Genomic DNA, 13,790 nt, shown 5'->3' with positions numbered 1-13,790 from the left:
TGACCCTTGCAGTGACCCCATTGCCCATAAGGATGGGGAGGAAATCCCCCCGCTGCCCTATGCCTGTGTTTGCTTTATACCCAGGGAATTTGAGCTGTTTGTAGGAAGGTCTCTGTGCTCCCAGGCGCACACCGGGCAGGTGGTGAGTACAGGCAGAGTGTGCGTGAGGTTCAGGGTCACAGGGATGTATAGAAATAGCAGCACCTGTAACGTTACATACCTGGGGGACGGGGCATTCTGTCTGGGACGTGTCTGCTCCCCGCTATGGAAATATCAGGCACCATCACTAGATATTATCTGGCCTGCCCCCCCCCCCCGAGCACATCGCCGCCCCCCCGAGCACATCGCCGCCCCCCCGAGCACATCGCCGCCCCCCGAGCACATCGCCGCCCCCCTAGCATATCGCTCCCCGCCCCCCAGCAGATCGCTGCCCCCCCACGAGCAGATCGCTGCCTCCCCCGAGCATATCGCTGCCTCCCCCGAGCATATCGCTGCCCCCCACCCCAAGTATATCGCTGCAGAACGTTGCTTAGTGTGTCCCTCACCCCTAGACGCAAGGGGCTGAGGTTACACCCCCTCACTTCTGCTCTCACCCCTCTCTCCCCCCCCCCCCCCCCGAGATCTGGCTGTGTTTCCATTTTATTTCATGACATAATCTATTGATCTGGGTAATGTGCGGCCTGATCCGGCTTCAGGGACCAGATCTGGTTGCATTTAAATAGTCTTTCTCTTGAAATCCAAGACGCTGGAAGTCTCTGAGCTGCTCCCTACTGCTCTATGCGTTGCAATTCGATATGTCAGTAATAGAAACGGCCTTTTTTTTTTTGTAGCTTCCCAAGATACCTGTAAAACCTCCCTGGAAACGGGCTGAAATAGTCTCCGTGCTGAAGCGGGCCGCCCGTGCGGCCTGTAATTGCTCAGTATATTGGGAGGGGTCCTGTATGAAGGTCCGTGTGCAGCGGTGGGGTAAGCTGGTTACCTGCACATGGCCCAATGCGTTTCTCCGGTGAAAGTGTCTGATTTAGGTGATTCAGCGCAGGACGCAGAATAACACGGACATTTCTCTCCCCTTTGTGCTGAAACGGTGGAGGGTTTGAAATAAGCCTGATGTGAAAAGACTTTTAAAGAGCGAGGCGTGAGCACCCTGGGAGAGGGGAGGGGGGTTTCATATAACCCATGGGGGTATCGGGGGGTACAGGAGAGCGAGAACAAGGGAAGTAATACGAAACAGTGCTATGCTATATATGCTCCTGCGCCAGAGGGAACCGTGCAAACCATTCAATTAATGGGAACCAGATTCTCTCGGTGGGTGTGTGCCGCCATGTTCTGTGTCTGTGTGCCGCCATGTTCTGTGTCTGTGTGCCGCCATGTTCTGTGTCTGTGTGCCGCCATGTTCTGTGTCTGTGTGCCGCCATGTTCTGTGTCTGTGTGCCGCCATGTTCTGTGTCTCTGTGTGCCGCCATGTTCTGCGTCTCTGTGTGCCGCCATGTTCTGCGTCTGTGTGCCGCCATGTTCTGTCTCTGTGTGCCGCCATGTTCTGTGTCTGCCGCCATGTTCTGCGTCTCTCTGTGCCGCCATGTTCTGCGTCTCTCTGTGCCGCCATGTTCTGTGTCTGCCGCCATGTTCTGCGTCTCTCTGTGTGCCGCTATGTTTAGTGTCTCTCTGTGCCGCCATGTTCTGCGTCTCTGTGTGCCGCCATGTTCTGCGTCTCTGTGTGCCGCCATGTTCTGCGTCTCTCTGTGTGCCGCCATGTTCAGTGTCTCTGTGTGCCGCCATGTTCTGCGTCTCTCTGTGTGCCGCCATGTTCTGCATCTGTGTGCCGCAATGTTCTGCGTCTCTGTGTGCCGCCATGTTCTTTGTCTCTGTGCCGCCATGTTCTTTGTCTCTGTGCCGCCATGTTCTGCGTCTCTCTGTGTGCCGCCATGTTCTGCGTCTCTCTGTGTGCCGCCATGTTCTGCGTCTCTCTGTGTGCCGCCATGTTCTGCATCTGTGTGCCGCCATGTTCTGCATCTCTGTGTGCCGCCATGTTCTGCGTCTCTGTGTGCCGCCATGTTCTTTGTCTCTGTGCCGCCATGTTCTGCGTCTCTCTGTGTGCCGCCATGTTCTGCGTCTCTCTGTGTGCCGCCATGTTCTGCGTCTCTCTGTGTGCCGCCATGTTCTGCGTCTCTGTGTGCCGCCATGTTCTGCGTCTCTCTGTGTGCCGCCATGTTCTGCATCTCTGTGTGCCGCAATGTTCTGCGTCTCTGTGTGCCGCCATGTTCTTTGTCTCTGTGCCGCCATGTTCTTTGTCTCTGTGCCGCCATGTTCTGCGTCTCTCTGTGTGCCGCCATGTTCTGCGTCTCTCTGTGTGCCGCCATGTTCTGCGTCTCTCTGTGTGCCGCCATGTTCTGTGTCTCTGTGTGCCGCCATGTTCTGTCTCTGTGTGCCGCCATGTTCTGTGTCTGCCGCCATGTTCTGCGTCTCTCTGTGCCGCCATGTTCTGTGTCTGCAGCCATGTTCTGCGTCTCTCTGTGTGCCGCCATGTTCTGTGTCTCTGTGTGCCGCCATGTTCTGTCTCTGTGTGCCGCCATGTTCTGTGTCTGCCGCCATGTTCTGCGTCTCTCTGTGCCGCCATGTTCTGTGTCTGCCGCCATGTTCTGCGTCTCTCTGTGTGCCGCTATGTTTAGTGTCTCTCTGTGCTGCCATGTTCTGCGTCTCTGTGTGCCGCCATGTTCTGCGTCTCTCTGTGTGCCGCCATGTTCTGCTTGCCGCCATGTTCTGCGTCTCTCTGTGTGCCGCCATGTTCTGCGTCTCTGTGTGCCGCCATGTTCTGCGTCTCTGTGTGCCGCCATGTTCTGCGTCTCTCTGTGTGCCGCCATGTTCTGTGTCTCTGTGTGCCGCCATGTTCAGTGTCTCTGTGTGCCGCCATGTTCTGCGTCTGTGTGCCGCCATGTTCTGCGTCTCTGTGTGCCGCCATGTTCTGTGTCTCTGTGCCACCATGTTCTGCGTCTCTGTGTGCCGCCATGTTCTGCGTCTCTCTGTGTGCCGCCATGTTCTGCGTCTCTCTGTGTGCCGCCATGTTCTGCGTCTCTCTGTGTGCCGCCATGTTCTGCGTCTCTCTGTGTGCTGCCATGTTCTGTGTCTCTGTGTGCTGCCATGTTCAGTGTCTCTGTGTGCTGCCATGTTCTGTGTCTCTGTGTGCTGCCATGTACAGTGTCTCTGTGTGCCGCCATGTTCAGTGTCTCTGTGTGCCGCCATGTTCTGCGTCTCTCTGTGTGCCGCCATGTTCTGCGTCTCTCTGTGTGCCGCCATGTTCTGCGTCTCTCTGTGTGCTGCCATGTTCTGTGTCTCTGTGTGCTGCCATGTTCAGTGTCTCTGTGTGCTGCCATGTTCTGTGTCTCTGTGTGCTGCCATGTTCAGTGTCTCTGTGTGCCGCCATGTTCAGTGTCTCTGTGTGCCGCCATGTTCTGCGTCTCTCTGTGTGCCGCCATGTTCTGCATCTCTCTGTGTGCCGCCATGTTCTGCGTCTCTCTGTGTGCCGCCATGTTCTGCGTCTCTCTGTGTGCTGCCATGTTCTGTGTCTCTGTGTGCTGCCATGTTCAGTGTCTCTGTGTGCTGCCATGTTCTGTGTCTCTGTGTGCCGCCATGTTCTGCGTCTCTCTGTGTGCTGCCATGTTCAGCGTCTCTGTGTGCCGCCATGTTCTGCGTCTCTCTGTGTCCCGCCATGTTCTGTGTCTCTGTGTGCCGCCATGTTCTGCGTCTCTCTGTGTGCCGCCATGTTCTGCGTCTCTCTGTGTGCTGCCATGTTCTGTGTCTCTGTGTGCTGCCATGTTCAGTGTCTCTGTGTGCTGCCATGTTCTGTGTCTCTGTGTGCCGCCATGTTCTGCGTCTCTCTGTGTGCTGCCATGTTCTGCGTCTCTCTGTGTGCCGCCATGTTCTGTGTCTCTCTGTGTGCCGCCATGTTCTGCGTCTCTCTGTGTGCCGCCATGTTCTGCGTCTCTCTGTGTGCCGCCATGTTCGGTGTCTCTCTGTGTGCCGCCATGTTCTGCGTCTCTCTGTGTGCCGCCATGTTCTGCGTCTCTCTGTGTGCCGCCATGTTCTGCGTCTCTCTGTGTGCCGCCATGTTCTGCGTCTCTCTGTGTGCCGCCATGTTCTGCGTCTCTCTGTGTGCCGCCATGTTCTGCGTCTCTCTGTGTGCCGCCATGTTCTGCGTCTCTCTGTGTGCCGCCATGTTCTGCGTCTCTCTGTGTGCCGCCATGTTCTGCGTCTCTGTGTGCCGCCATGTTCTGCGTCTCTCTGTGTGCCGCCATGTTCTGCGTCTCTCTGTGTGCCGCCATGTTCTGCGTCTCTCTGTGTGCCGCCATGTTCTGCGTCTCTCTGTGTGCCGCCATGTTCGGTGTCTCTCTGTGTGCCGCCATGTTCGGTGTCTCTCTGTATGCCGCCATGTTCTGCGTCTGTGTGCCGCCATGTTCTGCGTCTCTGTGTGTGCCGCCATGTTCGGTGTCTCTCTGTGTGCCGCCATGTTCGGTGTCTCTCTGTATGCCGCCATGTGCGTGTTACACAGGGGACGGGGGGGGGTCCTGTGCATGTGATGGGGGGGGGGGGGGCAGAACATCAGTCTAGGCCCTAAAGCCTTGTTTTTTCCAGGGGATTTCATTAACACCATAACTGCTGCCGGATAGTAACAGGCAGCGTGTAATCTGTGTTACTCATTGTTCCTCTCTCTACTCTGGCTGATGCAAGTAACAGTCTCTTCTTTCCTAAAGGGGTTAATTAATCTCCAACATAACACCTGGGGTTTCCTTAACCCCTTTCCTGCCAGAGGGCCGTGCCGCAATATTATATGTCCATGCAATGTGCAGAGCAGCACGCATGGCGTCCACGGGGTTACAGCTGCACATTGCAGAACCTCACTCAGTATGGGGTGATAGGCTTAAATCAGGATTACCCAGAAAACCTCTCCTGCAATGTAACACATGCTGCAGCGTATAGTGGTAGTAAGCACCAGAACATTTAACTCCAAGTAGCCTTAACAAATTGACCCTACTAAATAACAGGAGAGTCCCCACACCGCAGGGTGACACCGGGACCCAGAAAGAAGGGAGCAATGCGTGTCCTTCCCACCGTTCCATAAGCAGAATGTGTAGCGCAGTAAACCCCCCCGATTAGTAATTAGTCTGTAAATGTACATATGTGATTACCCCAATTACTGATACTTCATTGATGAGCCTGTGTTTCCTTGTGAGCCTATTATACTCTGTGAGCCCCAACCACCGCCCTGTCCTTGAGCTCTGCAGACAGGTGCCCCAGCTAATTAGTGGGTTCTGATGATGTGTGAGGGGATGACAATCTTCTGCCCTCCCGGGGGTCTCTGACCTAATACACGTCCAGTCACTCTCCATCTCTACCACCTGAAGACAGCGTGTCCTAATCCACGTCACCTGAGAGCCGGGCGGCTCTGCCTGGCTCATTAACACCCAGGCACTGAGCTGGCAGGTCCCTTTTGATGTCCACTGGGGTGAAAGTGTCAACACTAATCAGACTGTAATTAGCAGCGGGATGGGCCGGCTGGCAGGGGGCATCAGCTGCATGGAATGTGGGGGGCAGTGATGAAATGAACAGAGGGTTTGACCTGTACAGCTGCAAAATGTGACTGAAAATGTAACATTTATGGGATGACAAAAGGGCCCAAATATAGCAGAAAACAAAAGCGTGCACCGAGGATTAATGTACACTCTAAAATCAATCAATCCAAATCAAATATACCAAGTAGGTGTACTTATAACTCAGACCACAGTCTCAGACCACAGTCAAAGAACACACGCGGTTCCAACACCGCTGAAATGACACCGTGTGCACACATGTGAACACGTAAAACATACCGTATACAAAACATATGTAACAGACTCTTACGTCCCAAAGACCATCAGATTTATTGGGAAACCGCTAATGATAATACACGGCCCGCGCTAACCGGAGGAACAAGCTGAAAGGGGGAGGCAGCACTGACCAGAAAGTGGAAGCTTGAGCCGCTTGCAGGCGCGTTAAGTCCCCGCCAGCGCTGAGTGCGCTCATGCTTGGAGAGCGCCGGGTGTCCTGTCATTTACGCGCGTGGGGGGGGGGGGGGGGGGCATTGCGGGTAAGTATAGTTTTTTTGTTTACCTAAGCGCCGATCACGGGTGAACGTGTGTGCCCGCGGACTTACATATATCTATATACTGTATGTAAGTCCCCGCCGCAAGCACCGCCCGCTCAGAGCTAGCGGGGACGCACTTTAGCGTCCGGACCACGCCCGCCACGGAAATCGAATCACGGCCAAATTTAGCACTCCAGCCACCCCAAAAATCAGAAATATATTACTACAAATATATAGCTAGAAAAAAACATCTAGGAAACATTTAAGAACACACACAAAACAGCCACCCAAAGGTGCACATAAATATATAAATACAAAGGAGCCAGTACCAAGTCTCAAAGCTACAGCTAACTTAATGTTCCTGTATACTACGCCTGCATACTGAGTGTGCATCCTGTATACTACGCCTGCATACTGAGTGTGCATCCTGTATACTGTGCATTTTTATACTGAGTGTGCAGCCTGTATACTGTGCCTTTATACTGAGTGTGCATCCTGTATACTGTGCCTTTATACGGAGTGTGCATCCTGTGCCTTTATACTGAGTGTGCAGCCTGTATACTGTGCCTTTATATGGAGTGTGCATCCTGTGCCTTTATATGGAGTGTGCATCCTGTGCCTTTATACTGAGTGTGCATCCTGTATACTGTGCCTGTATACTGAGTGTGCATCCTATATACTGCACCTGTATACTGAGTGTGCATCCTGTATACTGCACCTGTATACTGAGTGTGCAGCCTGTGCCTTTATACTGAGTGTGCATCCTGTATACTGTGCCTGTATACTGGGTGTGCATCCTGTATACTGTGCCTGTATACCGAGTGTGCATCCGGCATACTGTGCCTGTATACTGAGTGTGCATCCTGTATACTGCGCCTGTATACTGAATGTGCATCCTGTGCCTTTATACTGAGTGTGCATCCTGTATACTGTGCCTTTATACTGAGTGTGCATCCTGTATACTGTGCCTGTATACTGGGTTACTGGGTGTGCATCCTGTATACTGTGCCTTTATACTGAGTGTGCATCCTGTATAATGTGCCTGTATACCGAGTGTGCATCCGGCATACTGTGCCTGTATACTGAGTGTGCATCCTGTGTACTGCACCTGTATACTACGCCTGTATACTGCGTGTGCATCCTGTATACTGTCCCTGTATACTGAGTGTGCATCCTGTATACTGTGCCTGTATACCGAGTGTGCATCCTGTATACTGCGTGTATATCAGTATTCTATGGGAAGCTCTTGTCCTTTTCGCTTAATGTCCCTTCCATGGGTCTCCCAAGATCAAAAGGATTTTGGGATTGCTGAGGGCAGCAGTGGGGGGGCAGAGAGACACCAGCGCTGGGAGGGGCAGAGAGACAGAGCAGATCAAAGGGTCGGTGTGCTGAGACTTCCAGGCTCCAATGTCAGTGATAGCCAGGGCCTGATGTGTCTGTCTCACGGCAGCTCCGGGTAATGGGGACCGCCCGGTGTAAGCTCTGTGTGATATTGGGCAAGTCCTGTTACCACTCTGTGCCTGAGCACAACATTAGAGTGTGAGTTCTGCAGGGTAGGAACCTGAGCAGGTGTGGAATATATAGACATGCAGATGAGCATACAGTTGTATTTACATTTGCATATATATATCAAATGGAAATATTACTGTATGCTCATTTGCATGTCTTAGGCAGGTCTGCAACCCCGCCTTTCACCATTATCACCCAGAAACAGTGCTTCCATTGCAGCAAGGGATTCTGGGAAATGACATGCAAATGTGCACACAGTGTCACCTTTTGCTTCAAAACCATTAATATGGTTCCGTATAGGCTTAAGCTTGCTGCATGGTCACAGCTTAGAGCACAGCCAGGGTTAAGATGCATAGCCAGTAAACCCACCCACAGACAGCTGTTTCGCCTTAATGGGTCTCATCAGTGTGGGGCTGGTTATACTGGCTGACTGGGTTCACATTGTATCTTAAGAAAACACAATGGGGCGAGCGCAAACCAGAAGAAAACGACAAAATACGAAATTAGTGAGATACTGGACCGAGATTCAGGTGATCATATGTAGCCTGGAGCTCCCGTGGCTCCTGGAGACCCCCCTCCCTTGTTACAGCGCGATCGCGGGTGCCGACGGACCCGACGGCTGTTTCCAAGGGTGGGGGTTGGAGCAGGGAGCAGCGCGGCTTTCCCCACATGCGGCCGGTTGCCGGGGGACGCGATCGGGCCGTTGCTAAGGCCACGATCGCGTCTCTAAGGTCCCGGCGGCCGGTGAAGCAGGGCGCCGCCATTGCGCTGCGGGTTGCGCATGCGCAGGGACCCGATAGCGTAGGGAGAGCCCCAGAGACAGGGCAAAGTCGCGCGAGCATAGGGACAGCTCAGGGAAGGTTGAGGCAGCCCAGGACAGCTTGCGCAGGCGCAGGAGAGGTAGGGAAAAGCCCGCGAAGCCCTAGCCTACCAGGGAAGGCTCTGAGCTGGGACTACATATCCCAAGAGCCTTTGCGCGCACCACGTGACACCAGGGAGCCAATAGGGCTTAGGAAGCCCCTGCAGAAGAGATACATTTGGCGGGCTTACAGCACGTTAGCTAGCAGTCAGAGACCGGAGCAGCCCAGGGAAGGAGGTAGGGTACAGGAGTCCAGGACTCACTGTACTAGGCCAGCACCCCCAGGGTCTGAGGTAGTTAGTAACTCTGAGAGAGAGAGTGTTGCCAGGGACTGCTCTAGAGAGAGGGACCCTGTCACTCAGGAGTTGCAGTTGGCGCAGGGGAGCTGTGAGGGAAGGAAGGGTGCGGGGAGCGCGTACAGCTCCTGCGGCCCTGTAGGTACCCACACCCCAGTTAGGCCCCAACCCCCCACTAGGGTAGTGGGTAATTGCTGAGGGAGACCCAAGATAGGGACGCTGCCCTTAGTTTAGAGTGCTGCCTTGTCAGAGTCACAGCGGTCAGTGCTGTGAGGTCTGACAGGCAGGCACTTTGTTGCGCAGCACGTTGGCTGGCAACATCCAGTGGGTCACAGCTTGTTGCTGCAGGCGCTGGGATTAGCGAGGCTTAGGGGACTTGGTTAGTTAGGGGAGTGGGACAGGTCATTACCCCTGTAGGCCCCTAGGAGTTTCCCCAAAGCCACTACAGGTTGCTGTACTATAGGGACGGCCTATAGTGTAGCACGTGCCACTTAGACTAGATAGGGACACAGCGGCTGCTGCTGTTCCTGTTGAAGCGGTTCGGACCCACGTGGGGGTCCGCAGAGACTATTCCGGAGTGGGACCGCCCTGACGGTCCACGTGCAAGGAGTTCGGTTGGAGGATCAGAAGGAGGCATCGCCCGACTGATCCTTTGCGAAGTATTGCTGACCCGAGCACCGGAGTGCTCGGCAGGTATTATACGATCATACGTGCACCACCGGGCCCTTAGCTTAAAGAGTGACTGCGCAGTCACCCATTGACTCTCTGCAAGAGTGCGGGACATTGGGTGGGGTTTCTTTGGACACTGGGTGGGATCACCTGGTGTTGGGGAAGCGTCCTGCGAGACGTCACGGTTAGTGTCTCCTCGTGAGAGGGACACAGGTTATGATTGATGTGATGATATTCTCTATGCATGTTAGTAAAGGTATTAGTTAATATAAATCACTGTGTATGTGTTTATTGATTGTCCTGCAAGGAACCACTCCCCCTTTGGTGGGAGCCATCGCAGGTGGAGGCGCTGCATCGTTATTGTAAGTATTATCCCTAGTGTAATTGCCCCAGGTTCCCCGTGGCGGAAGCTCAGCCCTCCTGTGAGCCAACAGGTATAGCACCAAATACCGCGTAACATTATATGTTCCTGCACCCACACAGTGTAAATCTGCGATTGGGGGGGGGGGGGAAACCCGTTACACATACAACAGACCACGGGGCTCCTCCTCCCTCTGGACCCCCTGACCTTTGTGCTGAGCAAACCAATAGACGACCCAGACCCACCCATGAGTAGACTAATAACAGCTATACTAACCGCAGCGAGATGCTCAATCGCAGCGGCCTGGAAAAACACCAAAGCCCCTGCAAGAAACACGGTGCCGAGAAGAATAGATGAAGTGATGTCCATGGACAAACTAACGGCAATGCTACATAACAAAATGCCACAGTTCCGGAACACCTGGGGCTCCTGGAGTGGCCCGACGGGAATAGGCCTGCTGTAGCCCGCCCCAAAAAAAAATTAAAAAAGGCCCGGAACTCCGACCGCTCCCTCCCCCCTCTCCAGTATGTCTTCCCCCCTCCCCCCCCCCCCATCCTTCCCCCACTTCATCCCTACCCACTTAGGAAAACACACCCTCATTGAGACTACAACTTGCTTTATTTAGTCAAGAACCATGTCATGTGCCTATGACACTGTTGTATTCATGCAAAATGTTTGTTGTTCTCAAATAAAAAAACTGTTAAAAAAAAAAAAATACAAAATTAGTAAAACAATAACCTAGATTGCTATACGTGAAATGGGTGGAAAGAAGGGTAGCAGGATAAATGGAAGTATAACAAAATCACTCACACGGCCATATGTGAATGTAAACTCATCACAATGATGGTGGCTTTAGCCTGTGGCTTGCTTCATGAATCACTGGTCCTGAAGGAGATCTCAGGAGAAAAGGAGGGGGGAACAGCAATGGGTGTATGACACTGATAAGTGACAGTGTGGTGGAGAAATATATAAAAATCACTCACATGGCCATATGTGAGTGTAGACACTCAGAGAAAATCCAAGCCTCGTTTATGGAGCACAATCCTCCTTGGTTAATCACAGGTAAAGTGAGCCAAGTATAAAAACAAAACTTTAATAAAAGAACAAATAAAAAGTCCGATTCAAAAGTCAATAATGTCCCAGAACTCACTGCAGCTCTCCTGTATGGTGCGATCGGCGTTTTACCCTGACTTCCGCGTCCGGAAGGTTTGGCGGCGAACGGCAATCCAGGTAAGCCTACGGTGGCTCGTGATGTCCAAAAATCCTCCTCAGAACAACGCGTTTCGCTCGTAAGCTTCGTCAGGTTGAGAACCTGACCACAGGCAAGCCACAGGCTAAAGCCACCATCATTGTCATGAGTTTACACTCACATATGGCCGTGTGAGTGATTTTGTTATACTTCCATTTATCCTGCTACCCTTCTTTCCACCTATTTCACGTATAGCAATCTAGGTTATTGTTTTACTAATTTCGTATTTTGTTGTTTTCTTCTGGTTTGCGCTCGCCCCGTTGTGTTTTCCTACTGTGTGAGGATCCTGGCAGATCCGTTGCCGGCTGAGCAGCAGCAAAGACCTGCGGCTAGTATTGCATTATTATTATTATTATTATTATTATTATTATTTCATTTATGTGTACCATTGCCGCCTACAGACGTCCATTCTAGATTCCCACAAGGTTTTGGGTATTATTGTTACAAATTGTTAGGAGCGCCCCAGTTTTCTTGTATTTCACATTGTATCTTGTCTGTTTGGGGGATACGATCAGTGAGATTGGGGTGTTACATGGAGGGGTCGCCCACTTTTCCCAACTGTTACTAGGTAGTAGTGTCACCCCTCTGCCCTGCTGGGTGCCTGGAAGTGAGTGTGCTGAGGGGGCGCGGGGCACCTTATTACAGGGCCAGTTCTGTTTGGGCTCGGGGGACTGGGATAAAGGGGACAGCCTGTGTTATTGTGTTATTGTGCTCTGACCTCACATTGGACACGTCAGGAAGATTGTGGATCTATTTATAGGCGCTGGAATGATTAGCGTGTTCAGCACGATCTGATTGTGTGCACAGTGCACAGGTGAGTAAATACACACAGGTGTAATAGGAGCAGCGATGTGCAGAGCGTGCAGTGTGTACGACTCGATCACAAGGTGGAGAGTTGGTGCCTGGGGCTGAAAGTCCGAGCCTGTCTGATAAGGGGCCGTCTGCTCATGACGCCCCAGTGCTCTGCAGGCTCCGTACGTGACCTCACCTGTGCTCTGCACACTCCATGCGTGACCTCATCTGGACTTTGCACGCCGCGTGACCTCACCAGTACCCTCTCTCTCTCTATCCCCCCATCCCTCTCTATCCCACCATCCTCTCTATCCCCCCCATCCTTCTCTCTATATCCCCCCCCATTCCTTTCTCTCTCTCTATCCCCCATCCCTCTCTCTATCCCCCATCCCTCTCTATTTCCCCATCTTCCCCTCTCTCTATCCCCCCATCTTCCCCTCTCTCTATCCCCCCATCTTCCCCTCTCTCTATCCCCCCTCTCTCTATCCCCCCTCTTCCCCTCTCTCTAACCCCCCATCCTTCCCTCTCTCTATCCCCCATCCTCCTCTCTATCCCCCCATCCCTCTCTCTCTCTCTATCCCCCATCCTCCTCTCTCTCTATCCCCCCATCCTCCCCTCTCTCTATCCCCCATCCTCCCCTCTCTCTATCCCCCCATCCTCCCCTCTCTCTATCCCCCCATCCTCCCCTCTCTCTATCCCCCCATCCTCCCCTCTCTCTATCCCCCCACCCTCCCTTCTCTCTATCCTCCCTTCTCTCTATCCCCCCATCCTCCCCTCTCTCTATCCCCCCCCTCTCTATCCCCATCTCTCTAACCCCCATCCTTCCCTCTCTCTATCCCCCATCCTCCTCTCTCTATCCCCCCATCCCTCTCTCTCTCTATCCCCCCATCCTCCCCTCTCTATCCCCCCATCCTCCCCTCTCTCTATCCCCCCATCCTCCCCTCTCTCTATCCCCCCATCCTCCCCTCTGTCTATCCCCCCATCTTCCCCTCTATCCCCCCTCTCTCTATCCCCCATCTCTCTAACCCCCCATCCTTCCCTCTCTCTATCCCCCCATCCTCCCCTCTCTCTATCCCCCCATCCTCCCCTCTCTCTATCCCCCCCTCTGTCTATCCCCCCATCTTCCCCTCTCTCTATCCCCCCCTCTCTCTATCCCCCATCTCTCTAACCCCCCATCCTTCCCTCTCTCTATCCTCCATCCTCCTCTCTCTATCCCCCCATCCCTCTCTCTCTCTATCCCCCCATCCTCCCCTCTCTCTATCCCCCCATCCTCCCCTCTCTCTATCCCCCCATCCTCTCCCTTCACCTCTCCGCGGCTGTCACTTGGAGTTCTGTGATTTCTCTCTCTCTCAATCTGTAATTATTAAGATCATTCACTTGCGGTGATGTACAGTACAGTATACCGCTGCCCCCCCTACCTCCCCCCTCTCTCCCTCCAGTACACCGCTGCCCCCCTACCTCCCCCCTCTCTCTCCCTCCAGTACACCGCTGCCCCCCCTTCCTCCCCCCTCTCTCTCCCTCCAGTACACCGCTGCCCCCCTACCTCCCCCCTCTCTCTCCCTCCAGTACACTGCTGCCCACCTACCTCCCCCTACCTCTCCCTCCAGTACACCGCTGCCTCCCTCTCCCTCCCCCTCTCTCTCCCTCCAGTACACCGCTGCCTCCCTCTCCCTCCCCCTCCCTCCAGTATACCACTGCCCCCTCTCCCCCCAGTATACCGCTGCCCCCTACCTCCCCCTTTCCCTCCAGTACACCGCTGCCCCCCTACCTCCCCCCTCTCTCCCTCCAGTACACCGCTGCCTCCCTCCCCCCTCTCTCTCTCCCTCCAGTATACCACTGCCCCCTCTCTCCCTCCAGTATACCGCTGCCCCCCTACCTCTCCCTCCAGTACACCGCTGCCCCCCTACCTCCCTCCTCTCTCCCTCCAGTACACCGCTGCC

This window comes from Ascaphus truei, chromosome 7 (assembly GCF_040206685.1).
Source record: "Ascaphus truei isolate aAscTru1 chromosome 7, aAscTru1.hap1, whole genome shotgun sequence".
Taxonomy (NCBI): Eukaryota; Metazoa; Chordata; class Amphibia; order Anura; family Ascaphidae; genus Ascaphus; species Ascaphus truei.
The sequence above is the reverse complement of the archived record's forward strand: the minus strand, read 5'-3'. Positions refer to the sequence as shown.